This window comes from Cydia amplana, chromosome 15 (assembly GCF_948474715.1).
Source record: "Cydia amplana chromosome 15, ilCydAmpl1.1, whole genome shotgun sequence".
NCBI lineage: Eukaryota > Metazoa > Arthropoda > Insecta > Lepidoptera > Tortricidae > Cydia > Cydia amplana.
The window spans coordinates 7,944,547-7,959,101 of record NC_086083.1 but is presented as its reverse complement, the minus strand read 5'-3'; the positions used below and the strand labels follow the sequence as shown (position 1 = coordinate 7,959,101).

Below are 14,555 nucleotides of genomic sequence, written 5' to 3'. Positions count from 1 at the left end.
GCCCGATTCTGATTCTAATTGAATTCTTCATGCAGCGCTGCACACTTCAACGTTTGCTCACTGCATAATGAGATGAATGAGCTATATATCAATATTATACTTTAAAAAACATTAATAAAAAAAAAGCTCAATGCTCGGCTAGATGGCGTTGACGACACCGTTTCATATTTAATAATTTTAACACATAGGTATCAGTGAAAGAACATGGGTCGAAATAATATAAAACTAATAAAATAATATACATTTTTTTGATAGTTTTATAGATTTTCATTTTCAGTTTTCATCGTGTGTCGATAGATGGCAGTAAATTTACTGTGACTACAAAATTTACTATGACAGAACCCCTCTATACTATCGTTTCTTTGATAAGACGCAACTTTGGCGCAACAACACAGCAACACCATTTTCCATAGCGCTGACTAGACGCCGACGATCAAAACGCTAGTGTAGGGCTGCCATCTCTAAATTCACCGAACAGACTTAAAAAACCCGGACATTTGGCGCATTTTTTCCCCGGACGTGTCCGAAGATTGTATTATAAAAAAAACAATCGCGTTTTTTTTTTTCATTCTAAAGCGGACACTTTTTGAAAACCCCCCCTGCACGGCTCCCGGACAGCCTCCAAACTAGGACAAATCTAGGGAAACCCGGACGCATGGCAACCATACGCTAGTGGCTAGATTCAAACGTCAACTGTGAAGGTTTACAGTGAACGGCACATCAAGGACGAAACCAATAATTCCTGACTGCAATCACGATAGACTTATTTCGCATTACGAGTTAATGCTAGCTTCGGGGGTTAGGCAATTTAGGTAATTCGTGCTAAGCGTGATTCATACCATCGTTCGCGCTTTTAACTGATATTTTGAAACCTTATTACTGAGACATAAGGTTCACCGATGCGATGGTCAGGTAAGAGTGTATTTTTAAGGGTGGTATTCTGGTATTCCATCTGTCTAATATCTTTGTCCAATGCCGTTGCGTCTCACTTTCCCATTAAGAAAAATATGAGACAAGATTCACATTGGACAAAGAAATTGGACAGGTGGCCGTGGCTGTTGGCTAAGGGTGGTATTCCGGAAGCAAATTAATCGAATTTCATTAAATTGGGTACCTCGGCATTGTATTCGTCAATTACACTTTAATTGCTTCCGACAAACCGACCTCCGAAATGAATTGCCGACCCGATTAATTGTGTTCCTTTTACATATATCTGCTTAAATAATAATAAAACAGAAAACAATTTATATTTATGGGAGAAATGATATTAAGCAGTCAAGTTTCGAAAGAGCAACTGTATGGCAGTTTTTCTTACCAGTTTATATACTTTTTGTTAGGGTTCTGTACCTAGTCAACGAGCGCTCTTATACCTAGACCTTATACATTCCATAGACGGGTTGAGACCTAACTGGAACGATTTCTCGTCTAAAATGGCTGGATGTAATTGTACGTGAACTTTTGTTCTTTATGAGTAATAAAATCTCAAGCCCATGGAAATCGAGTTGAAGTTTTGCCACGACGTACGTAAGTATAAAGCTAAACAATTATCTAGAACGAATGTATTCGCTACGTCCAATTTACGTAAACGAACCGAAACAAAACTACAGTATTTGCTCAACAACTTAAACAGGCGTTCGGACATGGTGTTTGCACCGCTTATCACCTGGCTAATATGGTGCCTCGGTGACTCACTTGATAGCCCACACTTTGCGCCATACTGATAAGCTGGAAAAGGAAAAAGGACGCCCAACCCCCAGAAAATACGTAGGAATAAGCGAGAACGCACCAATTTTCCAGTTGCGTTTCCCTTCGCCGAGCCGGCAAACGCTTCGAGCCGGCAAACGCTTCCAGCCGGCTTTTGTTTTTTTCACTCAGTATTGGTCGCGCCATCGAGGCAGACTGTGTATTCTGCTCAGCGAAAAACGCTAAATACGCTAAAACAGATGCGAATTATGTACATTTAAACAGTGTTTAACGTCTAAATACGATCTAAGAACGTTCGGAAAGCGTTGTCACTTGGGTTTTCCGTTCCGTTTTACGTTTGTTTTCCGTTTTTAGTTCTGTTTTATTTAGCCGCGAAAACGCCGGCTGTCAAATTCTGTGTGTACGCAATAACGTTCAGTGTACGTGTTATGTGACGATCTGGACCTGCAGGAGGCCAGTGTGTATTAATCTTGTGTGTTTTGGTTTTGTTATTTACCGGGAGGTGTGGTTGAGCACGTGTCTTATCGATCGCCGGCGTCAGAGGTGAGTTTACATATTCAAATTTCGAACGCGATCGCTTTAAATTCGAGCAGACAACAGATGTTTTCCTAGTTTTTGTTAAACAGCAGCGGTATTATGGTCGTGCTTTTATCACCTGTCATGTCATGCGTCACTTTCGCACTTACATAGTTGTTAGAACGTGACAGGCATGGTGACAAATGATAAAGAGACTGCCATCATAGCCCTTCAGGCCTACATCTGCGTAGTTTTATCCTGCCAATACCGGGAGATAGAACATAAATATGGTAGACTTCCGTAGATCGATAAACAGCTGTGGCATGACGTAATGTTTCTCGCAACGAGTGTGGCAGACTCGCTCCGGTTACAACACCGCCTTGTCAAAGCAAAACGACCTATGTTAGTATGGTTTTTGAACGCACTTGAGACGGTTTTGGATGGGCAGGGAAAACGTAACTTACATGCTTATGTGCGCTTGGTACCTTTAGGTACCTAAAGGTGAATGTTGATGTTTGGTACGGCTTCTTAAGCTAGTATTACAGGGTAATTATTGTTAATGCTAGGCTTACGTGTGTTATAAACGGTTGCGGGAAGAAGTAGTAAACTTGATTAAAAAAGGTTAGACATTACGGTAGAAATATGTCGTTCACTAGTTAAGTCATTGATAAACTTGCGATGGTAATTTTTGGGTGTAGGATGTCTGTAAACACTTTATTGCATATAAGACAGATTTGAGATTACAAACACAATGAAAACAAAATATAGGTACAATGTATAAAGGCGAAGTTATCTCTATAAGGGACGTTATCTCTTCTAGTCAACCGTTGGTTTTTTGTTAAGTACCTTTTCTGGGATTAAATCTATTCTGCCGCTTTCGCTTCTCAAGCGTTAAAAACTTTAGACTGACACGAAATAGCACTCAAACTAAGTACTTAATTGGACCCGAATTCCAATTAGACTGTGACAGACTGATACATTGACTGCCTGGAATTCGAACCTGCGACCTTCATGCCTTGGCCACAGAAAAATCAGACCAAGTCGAACGTGCATTGACATCAGAATTATGTCGTCTAAGTGACAATAGTATGAGATCTCTACCGAATTTCATATTGACTGTCACTGTGACAAGGTAGGAAATGGGTCGGAAATTAAGTTATTTCACTGTAAGTACATAGGCTGATGATGATGATACAATTTCAACGAGCGCAACTTTGCAACTACCGCCGTGAAAACCACCGGTAATTGATAAACATCACGTTTAAAATACGTTATGAAGTATATCTCCATTATCTAAACATAAGTACCTATATAATTAATTTAATTAGGTAGTAAAAAACAAAGCAAATTACGCTCGGCTTCATTCAGAGCGAGGTCGGGACAGCCGGATATTTATTACCTACAACTATGGCATGAGTATGTTTGTATTGAGTATTCAGCTATTCACAGTCATACAATTCCATAGTGGTGCCGATTTTATTACAAGCTTTTTATTAGCTTGCAATGTACCTCTGTATGTAAATATGTAAACTATGTTTGTACGGGTCAAATCTTGCAAGTTTTTAAGACCTACTTCCCGATTTCCAATGATGCTGAAAATTTGCATAGGTACCTACATACCTAATTATGTAAGTCGGGTGACAATGCAATATTATGGTACCATCGAGCTGATCTGATGATGGAGTCAGGGCCGTCAGGGGCTGGCCATAGGAACTTTGCGATAAAACAACGAAATCTAATTGTGTTTGGGGTTTTTAGAATTGTCTCGATGAGTATTAGTTGCCTGTGGAAAGAAAAGTACAGTCAGGCACCGAAAGACAACTCTTTTTCTTATAATCAGGTTGCTCAAGTAACGAGATGCAAATATTTTTTAACAATAATAATATGACGAACAACAATAAAATATAGATGGTCAAGTAGATCTTGTCAGTAGAAAAAGGCGGCAAGTTTGAAAAATGTAGGCGCGAAGGGATATCGTCCCATAGAAAATTTGAATTTCGAGCCTTTTTCTACCGACAATATTTGCTTGACCATCTATATTTTATTGTTGTTCGTCATACCTATTATTATTATTGTTAAAAAATATGTACTTAGCAACCTGATTGTAAGAAAAAGAGTTATCTTTCGGTGCCTTTATGACGGAGACGTTTAGTAATGACATCGTTAAAAACGCATTTGCAATTTACTTTTACTTATGCGTTTAAGTATTGGGCTGTGTGAACGTATTGTCAAGAAAGAAGACATTATCGTTCATAGTTGGAGCTATAGGTGAGCACTGAGCACTTATTTACCTACGCGACCTTCTACGCGTACGCGCGTATCAAAGAGAATAGAGTGAATAGAGTGTCATGGTAAATTATGGAGCCCCCCCCCCCCAGTACATTTACTGCCATCTTTTGACAAAAGATTAACACTTTATTTCACTGATATGTGTTAATTTGTTAAATATTGAAATTAACGCCATCTATCCGGGTGTAGGCCAAAGGTTATCACGCCATAGCTCGAAAAGATTGCACCATACTTTTAGCCTACTCTCGGGTAGATGGCGTTAATTTCAATATTTAACAAATTAACACATATCAGTGAAAGAATAAGGGTCAAAGTCAAATGGCGTTCTAACAGTTCTAATCTTATGTCAAAAGATGGCTGTAAATTTACTGTGGCTACATAATTTACGTTGACAATCCGTCTCTATTTTAAATTCTCTTTGGCTCGTATAAAACGCTAGTCTGAAACCTAATGTCGTATCATATCCAGGGACGGCAAGGACGAATAATAAAAGGACTAGTGTCTGACCGAAGTTTCGGTTTTGGCAGGTTTCGGCATAAAAATCATGTTTGGTTTCAGCAACAACCTGCCGAACTTTTCGGCCACGCCAAAACTTACAAGATTGTTAAATTTTCATTTCTGACAAAATTATAAAAAATCCAACATGTATGTATTTCGAAAATGAACCAGGGATAGAAGTTTTATTAGAAGTTTTATATGACAGTTAATCATTATCATTTATCATCATATTATCTAAGAAACCACACCTTAAAGATCTCACCCAAGCCTCTCCGCAGTGTCCACTGTCTTCATCCTACCATTTTCTGCTGACTTAGTAAGTATATGATATCTTCGTACTAAACTTGCCCAACCGAGCTTTTGATAATTTTGAGTCTTGTTCAAAGTTTCTCCATCATCAACATCATCATCATAACTTAAAAGCTTTGCTCTTGTCGGTGGAGTAATCGCTGTCTTTTAATTTCCTCATACGATGTATCATTTTTTATTTAATATATTTTATTTAGTATAAAGTTTCTCACAAACGCTAGTAATAGGTATTAGGTGTTTTGCCTCATGTTCTATACATCCTTCCTATCCTTTATTTTCAAGGTAAATACGGCAAACAGTGGAACAAAGGGGTCTAAGAATTAAGTATTATGTACCTTGTGTGCCCTGAGGTAATACGCTGTAAATGTATGTAGCTTTTGCTCAAAGCCTTACGCTAGGGTTGTCGATTCGCTGTTATTTTTTGTAGATGTTAAAATTATAAGTAAAATAAAACCAGTAGTCGAACCAAGCTAACTAATGGCATTTTCAATAAGATAGTGTGGCAATATCATCATTAATGTGAAATGTCTTGGAATTTTTAACATTCTCAGTTTGTTCTGTTCACTGTTCGAGACGGTGCGAAGTTAGCTTAGATGGGCTTTACATACAAAGATACCATCACAAGAATTTGCTCTCATTTATCAAATTTAAAAGAACTATAATTATACAATTTATTTGAGACATCGTATTCTTGTATACTGTTCTTGCGGTTTATTTAAGAAAAGTTTTTCTCATGCCATCGTCTATTACTACGATTGTAATTTAAAAATTATTATTTTAATCAGTATTAACCCCCGAGTGGCAACCCTAAACGCTCGTTTCTTACTCCCTCAGGCCAGAGGAAAAAGTTCCATATAAACACTAACAGTCGGCCGGCTTAAGGAGGACTTCTGTTACACTGAAATAAATTACATACGGTTATATTTTCATCTGTTACGCAAATACGTAGTATACATATAGCTAGCGAATCTTTCCACCATATGGGTCTAGGGGACCATAGCGACATCTACCATGAGAGCGCTACACTTCTTAAACGGCCAAGTCGGCCAACGGAGTTCCAAGTCATATTTGAAATCCAGAGTGACTTCAACTCTCACCCAGGGCAGTATTTTTTTCACATTTAAATTTATTTTAAGTTTAATAGCATCGTTCGCAGACGTTTCTACTTATTAAAAATTAATTTGCGTCCCGTGATTCAAATAGCAACGTTGTTAATAATATATTGTGTACAAAGGGAAACGTAGCTAAAGTTGTTAACTGAAGTCAAACAGAAACCCGTGGTCGAGTCCATTTACGGATCGGAACATCGGAAGTACGGCGAATTGGAAATAATTTATAATAGCTGATGTTATTGGTTCAATTTCTTCTATTATCTACTATTATCTACGAACTGGAATCCAACAAAATATCGTTATACGCTTCCCGGTACAAGTATGTATGCAGTGCTATTACAAAATAATTTTTCTGTGGGATATTTATGAAAATATATTTTCTAGGTCGATAACCATTTGACCAAAGTACGACAATTTCGTTTTTTCAAACTATTTAAGACATCGTCTCCGCTTCTTGGCCACCTCGAAAGAATGGGTGAAGATCGGGCAGCCAAAAGGGCCTACTTGGGTTGACCAACTGGACGCCGTCCTATTGGTCATCCTAAATATCGTTGGGCTAGAGTGAGCTCGGCGTCGGCGAAAGCTGGCGTAATACCGCTCTGGACCGAGCAAAGTAGCGTCACAGGGTGGACACGCCATATATCAAAAATGATTTGCGTTTTTATGTGTGCGCGGCACGTCTGTACACGCGTCATTGTGTATCTGACGGACTTCTGGCATGCTCTCAGTAGAGCGACTTACGCACACATTCATGTCGCGGCCAGTCGCGGGGCGAGGTAATCCTAGTCGGGGCGGGGCGGTGCGTGTCCGTTCTGTATGATATTACTATTACTTATTCTGTGGTAGCGTGCTCTTGTGTTGGAGGGCAAGACTCATTTTGGGTCATCGCGTCAGCCAAGTAAATAAGTAAATACATAAATTACTAAGTGCAGTAATACAGGACGTCTAGATGTAGCATATCTAGGCCACCAACAATAGTTACGCAACAGTAAGAGGTTCCGACGGGGACGGAAGGCGACAAGGCTGTGTTGCGATACGCGCTTGATCGCTTGTGTATGGAAAGGAATAGGATAAAGTAATAATCCAGTATGATGACCATTCATTGACAGTTTTGAATGATTCACGGTTAGTTTCACTAGACTTATATCGACCGGGAACAATACAAAAAACAAAAGGTAATCACGGTTCATATCCCGGTCGATATAAGTCCAGTCATTGGCAGATTTTAAGGTATTCATATTGATTTTAATAACAAAACTTCCGTGAGACAAAGACATATTAAATATATTACAACCGGGTCACTCACGTAGCTGCGGCCCGCAGTCTGCGCCGGTCCGTCACCGTAAACGCAAGCTCCTGATGACACTTCTCGGTACGAAGTGAAACATGTCGAGCGTTTTTCGACTTAAAATACGTGAGTGACCCGTTTTTAATATATTTAATATTCATATTGATCTCTCGTGCTCATTGCGGAGCGTGAAATAAACTGCGAGTCGTATTATTGTTGGTGCGCGAGAGGCACTGCGAGTAGTGTTCAGGGCGCCTAGCCAAGATGACAATTGCACCTACAACGACAAACGCCAAACTCGCGTGACTATTTCCATATAAGTATTGTTTAATTTTCTATTCGCTGCGCTGGTGGCCTAGCGGTAAGAGCGTGCGACTTGCAATCCGGAGGTCGCGGGTTCGAAGGTTCGAACCCCGGCTCGTACCAATGAGTTTTTCGGAACTTATGTACGAAATATCATTTGATATTTACCAGTCGCTTTTCGGTGAAGGAAAACATCGTGAGGAAACCGGACTAATCCCAATACGGGCCTAGTTTACCCTCTGGGTTGGAAGGAAGGTCAGATGGCAGTCGCTTTCGTAAAAACTAGTGCCCACGCCAATTACTGGGATTAGTTGCCAAGCGGACCCCAGACTCCCATGAGCCGTGGCCAAAATGCCGGGACAACGCGAGGAAGAAGAAGAAGAAGAAGAGAATTTTCTATTCGCGTTTCCTATCAACGATTATCATTTTGGGTAGGCCCCTAAGTCATAACAAATGAAAACCTATCTTCAGCTGAATTTAAATACCTATGGTGTACGTGTAACGTTCCAAAGAGTCAACTATAGACTTACCATTGTATCAATCAAATTAGCATAAGTTTTAAATGAATAAAATATTATCATATATTATCTTACAGAGTACCTATAGGGAAACTTTACGATACAAAATGTGCAAATTTGTATTATAATTGATAACAGTGCGACTGTGCAACGTGCACTACAAAGCAGAAGAATAACACAATACCTACCTATTTATTTATAAATGTAATAAAAAAAATTGTTTACCCCAATATTTTATATTTTAATCTTAAAACATCACACAAAACAGAAATGTCTGAGAATTGCATTACGAGTCTCGCTTGTCTAGATTGGAGACAAATTGGAGATTACAAAGAGACATTCAATCTTCGAACACGAGATTATTATCGGTCTCTCTCGTACGATATCGTGCAGATTTCGTTACAATGTCTTTTTTCTAGTTATACGGTAAATAAGTATGTGGGAGACCGAACTTTGCTCGGAATATTAAAGATTATTAAATATTAAAGATTGTAACTAGGTTTAAGAAATTGTAATTCTATTATTAAATCGTTACAGCCGTTTCCGAGATCCTCAAAATATATATACATACATATAAATAAATATACTAAGAATTGCTCGTTTAAAGGTATAAGATAAGGTCAATACGGGTAAGTGTGGCTGCGGAAGTGTGTGTGGGTCTTCACATTGGGGACCTGTACGGCTACCATCAGTTTGGCACTGACATAAACGCCGTCGAGAACGTGATTTACTTTCTATACTTACATCTCGTTTGCACAAATATGCGAGTACGAGCGAGATGTATAGAAAGTAAATTACGTTCTCGATGGCGTTTATATCAGTGCTAAACTGATGGTAGCCGTACTGCTTACACATTGATTAGTGTTTATTCCGAGTTAATACATTTACCAGTAATCGTAAGTACCATGCAAAAGTGTGAACACTATTAAATCACAATAAACACTAATGTTAGTGTCAAATGTTTGCACTCGCTATAAATAAACACTACCTAATCAATGTGTAAACAGCCCCAATGTGTATTACAGTCTTACTTACACATGACCTTAATGTAGGTATGTTTGGAACAAAAAACTTGTTCCATTTATATCACTCGATTGCGCTTGGTAAGCGATTGGCATAGCTTAGGTGAATGACCACAATGTATACTATGTGTTCTACGTCGTAGTATCCTGTCCTGTTCCTTCTTACGAGTATCTGTTAGTGTTCATGCGGGACAGTGAACGATGCTAGGCTATTTTTGCTTGGTCGTGACTAGTAAGTCTTAGAGGTCTGAGGTACAGTCAACTGTAAAACGATGCATATGGTTATTATAGCTACTGAGTATGCGCAATAATAGAGTTCGAATGTGGTCACATTAGGCATATAACAGGAATCTCGGCCCTCATGTAGAGTAGGTACCTGTAATAATAAAAACCGGCCAAGTGCGAGTCGGATTCGCGTTCCAAGGGTTCCGTACCGTACATTAAGTCCGACTCGCACTTGACTGCACATTTCTAATAGGTCTTTCTGTCATCTATAAGTAAAGAACTATTTTGTGTATTTTATTAAAAAATTTAGACCCATTAGTTTCGGAGATAAGTGGGGAGAATGGACGGAGAGACAGACCGACGCCCGAGTGAACCTATAAATAAGGGTTTATCCTTGAGGTACGGAATCCTAAAAAGAAAAAAATGTCATGCCTTTAACGCTGACTTACAGTTTATATGAGCCATTTGTTATAATCCGAAATTCATCTAAATCGTATTTCGTCATCCGTATACTACGCAGTTCAATAATATGCAGTTCGGTTCGTCCATTTCACTATTTATCATTACGTATGTATGTAGTTCGTCCACCTACCTACGCAGTTTATTCATTAACGAGCTAAATAATGAAACTTCAAGATAATCACAAGAGACTAGACGTACTATACGTACTACGTTATAGTTTAGATTTCAACTAGTTCTCTTTTGCAGCGCAATTCGGGCAACCAATGTCACTTTTACGATAGATCGTGTTAGATATCTATTAGATGTGAATTAGGTCTCTAAGTAATATCTTGTGGAAATTAATGACAATGTATAGAACGTATATATATCTACCGAAAAAAAATCCTATTTACTTTGCTCGCTACTTTATTATTTACATCGGTACCTCCAGGGTATAGGTATTTGACTTTGCTACCTACTTAGTGGATAAATACATAGTTGTTCTCACGTTTATTGACATAAAACAGCTGTATTCTGTTATATTTCGCATCGCAATTTGATGTTTACACAGCTGGCAATTTCTCTATCTCCGAGTCTTATTTACTTATACCTACTTCGTAATAAGTTCGCAAACGTCAAGATTACGTTTGGTGTGTTATGTGTTTTCATAATGGCCGTCATAATATTCTGAAAATTTGTGATTGTAGGTATATTTGAATTAACAGCGCCGTATTTTGGTCATGTAGCAGCATCTCCGTGTTACGGTGTTGTGTTTTGGGGAAACTGTCTCTCACAGCATCTATGGTAACTACTTATACAAAATTTTCTTAGTCGTGAATTTATAAGTTATTTAAGTTACTAAGCGTTTGTACACAGTACATAGGTACATGTTTTATAAGAATTATAAGATCAAAAAATAAATAATCACTTAAAGTGTAAGTCCTAAGATTTACAAAAACTTAAGACGTTTAAGCTGAGGTGCGTCGACGCCGTTAATATAATTTCTAATTTAAATCATTTTTTCTATCGAGCTCTCTTACTCGTACTATGATTCGTGTCGTGGTAGAGGGGCCACTCGTACCTACCTAAATACGAGTAGCGATATGGCCGCTCTGACAAATCAGAACCTAACAAGACAAATGCAATCTTGAGTTGTCAAAATTAAGATTCATAATACAATAGAATAGAATAGAATAGAATAGAATCTCATTTAATCAAGTAGGATTTTACAATCTCTTTTGCATCGTCAAATTACATTATAAATAAATTAAAATTAAATTAAAAAATAAATAACAGCTTTCAAAATACAAAATTCAACAATTACAATTTACTCGCGATACAAATATTACAAATACATTTCATTTATTAATAGACGGCCATGCATCTCTATCGTTCATATAATCTTCGACTGTGTAATATGCCTTATGCAGTAGACTCGATTTGACATATTTTTTAAGTGCAGGAAATGGTAAATTTAGTGCCTCCCTTGGTAACTTATTGTAAAACTGTATACACTGTCCTAGAAAAGATTTCTTCACTCTTTTAACACGAGATCTAATTATTGCTATCTCATTCTACCGCATGGCTGCGTCCCTTGGAGTGGCCGGCGTTGGCCCATCGTGTAGAGGAGCCATTAGACACAATGAAACGGCAGGCCTTTTTATAGGTATCTGGGCGGTTAAAGGTTAAAGCAATGCCAATAATTCGGAATTTAAATTATTGCCCACGTATAAACTTGTGTCCATCGCCTCAAAGGTAAAATAAGCGGTCTTTTAAGCGGTGTCTTTCATACTGATAAAGAATACTTATGTTATGTTGACATAAAGATTACTATGTTTACCTCCTTATCATACTACCTACTTCATAATCATTCAATTTACTCACATTACCAACATAACGGATACTGATATAATGACTACAAATTGTTTGTAAGTAGATATAGATGATGATTCTAGATCTTATCTAAATATGGGTCAAGAGTTAATTGAAGTGCCTACTAAATATGTCGATCACTTTCAGTTATTCTTGTTGTATTGCTGCTGCTTCGTGTCTTTACGTTTTTTTTTAATTTGTCGTTAGTGATCGCCTATGTAGTAGTAGTAGTAGTAGTAAAATACTTTATTGTACAAAGAGAAACATAAAACATGAAAGAACAGAACACAAATCATTAGTACAAAGGCGAACTTATTTCCCTTTCAGGGATCTCTTCCAGTTAACCCTTGAGCAATTGAGGGAGAATTGGAGAACGGTAGACATAAAAACTGTACTAATCGGCATAAAGATAAAAGATTTAATATCCTACAAGATAGGTCAAACCTAATATCCTACTATAAGTATACACAAAGTATGGGATATGAAATATAACAAATATGTAAACAGCTATATATATTTGAAATATATAATACATATAATACATTCTATACGATATAATACATATATACTAAAACTACATAACCGCATACATCTTTTTGATTCAAGTTCCGTCAGAAAGTCATAACTTCTTTAAATTCGCCTTTAGCGATGCGACCGATTGACACTTTCGAAGAGAAGACGGTAAGGAATTCCATAATTCGGCCGTAAGTGTTATTTTAAACGTTACGTATTTATTGGTTAGGTACATATTTATTGTAAAAAATAAGAATATGGTTGTCTGTAAAGTCGGTTTACGGACGACCATTTTGCGATTTTTGCGTCATAAGAAAAAATAGATGAAAAATTGCATACTTTTATACGTTACCATGGAGATCTGTCCACAACGTTACCATGGAGATCTGTCCACAACGTTACCATGGAGATCTGTTCACAACGTGACACTTTTTCGTGCATGCTACCGGTGTTCATCGATTTATAAGACGTTATCATGTCAAAAGCCGAATATCTATCCTAAACAATCTTCTACTCAATTTGTTAATTGCAAATGGAACAACGTAAAAACAAAACATAAGCATCAAGGGCACCTGGTATTCCACGAAATAATTAATTAAATATTAAACACTTACGTCTGACGAAGCTGGCAACACTGGAACGTGAAATGAAATGCGTATTCATTGGGGAGGCATTAATGTTCACGTTTAAACCAGGGATCGGATACCGGTATTTGTTGTATGGGAACGGAAACGGTATTTTTTCGTTCTTTGCTAATTACTTCATTTCTAATTGGGCAATCTAATAATACGAAGTCGTTACCTAAACACACAACTGAGTCCTACATTTCGAGTATAAAATAATTCCAAAAATATGGTTATTTCGATGTTTTTGCAAAAAACCGGTTCCGATCCCTGGTTTAAACAGTAGCTTTTGGGCTTCATCAAGTTTGTTATTCATTGAATCTATGAATTATCATCGCTGTTGAGATTTTAATGCCTTAGTAAAGAGAAACGTATTAAGTTAAGTTTTTTGTTATTTGAAAACTTTGCTTAATAACAGTTGAATGTCTTAATTCGCTTTTATGTTTTCGGCGTGTTTAATGAAATTGGTATACTGCAATTGGTTTCAATATAACTAAAAAATAAATAAATTTAACCTATGTTTTATTTTCTCCAATCATAGGCAACAAGGCGCTATTGCTTTTAAAACGACTGACAGTCATGAACATGAAACGTCATACTTAAGCAGCTTACTATTAATTAGCTGGTTATTTTATGCTCTTCATTTATTTTTTTCCCTGGACTTTAAACATCATTGAAGCTATACAAAACTTGATATAAGGTAAACGTACTGGTGCTCGACGCAGTATCAGTACATGTCATCTTGAACTTAAGTCATTGTTAATAGAGGTGACAGCGGGGTGTCATCTATTGGGCATTAGCATGTCGATCACTAGTATACCTTACCTAAGCGAAAAACCGATTTTTGTGAAGTTTAACCTCGATTGAATAACTTGCGAAACGCTCACGAGATTTTCTGTGACTTGTAACGTTTATTTAGAACGCCATAATGAAGCCATACCTTCAGAGTTCCCAGTGTTTGGCACCACCAGTTTGGCACTGACATAAACGCTATCGAGAACGCAACTTAATTTATATGCATCTCGCTCGTACTCGCATTTATGTATCTACTTATAGAAAGTAAATAACGTAGGTACACGTTAGCGTATATAGGTATGTCAGCTTTGACACTGTCAGTGACTCATGGTACGGGTACAGCTTATAAAATTTTATTATCTTTCATTCCGAGGTTGACCTCTCGTGTTTGTAATAAGTAATAACTAGGTATTCGAAGGAGACAGGTCATTTTGATGCGTTGTTTTTAACCCCGGACGCAAAGAGAGGGGTGTTATAAGTTTAACGTGTCTGTCTGTGGTATCGTAGCTCCCAAACGGATGAACCGA

At 37.6% G+C, this 14,555-nt stretch overlaps 1 protein-coding gene across 1 annotated transcript in view; it reads left to right on the top strand.

The window, feature by feature from the left end:
• Window positions 1-1,586: 1,586 nt before the first annotated feature.
• LOC134654578 (uncharacterized) overlaps window positions 1,587-14,555 on the top strand; it is a 34,807-nt gene continuing 21,838 nt past the window's right edge. Inside the window, exon 1 of the mRNA XM_063510046.1 lies at window positions 1,587-2,247. The gene's annotated coding sequence lies outside the window, so the exon portion shown is untranslated. The remainder of the gene's footprint in view (window positions 2,248-14,555) is intronic.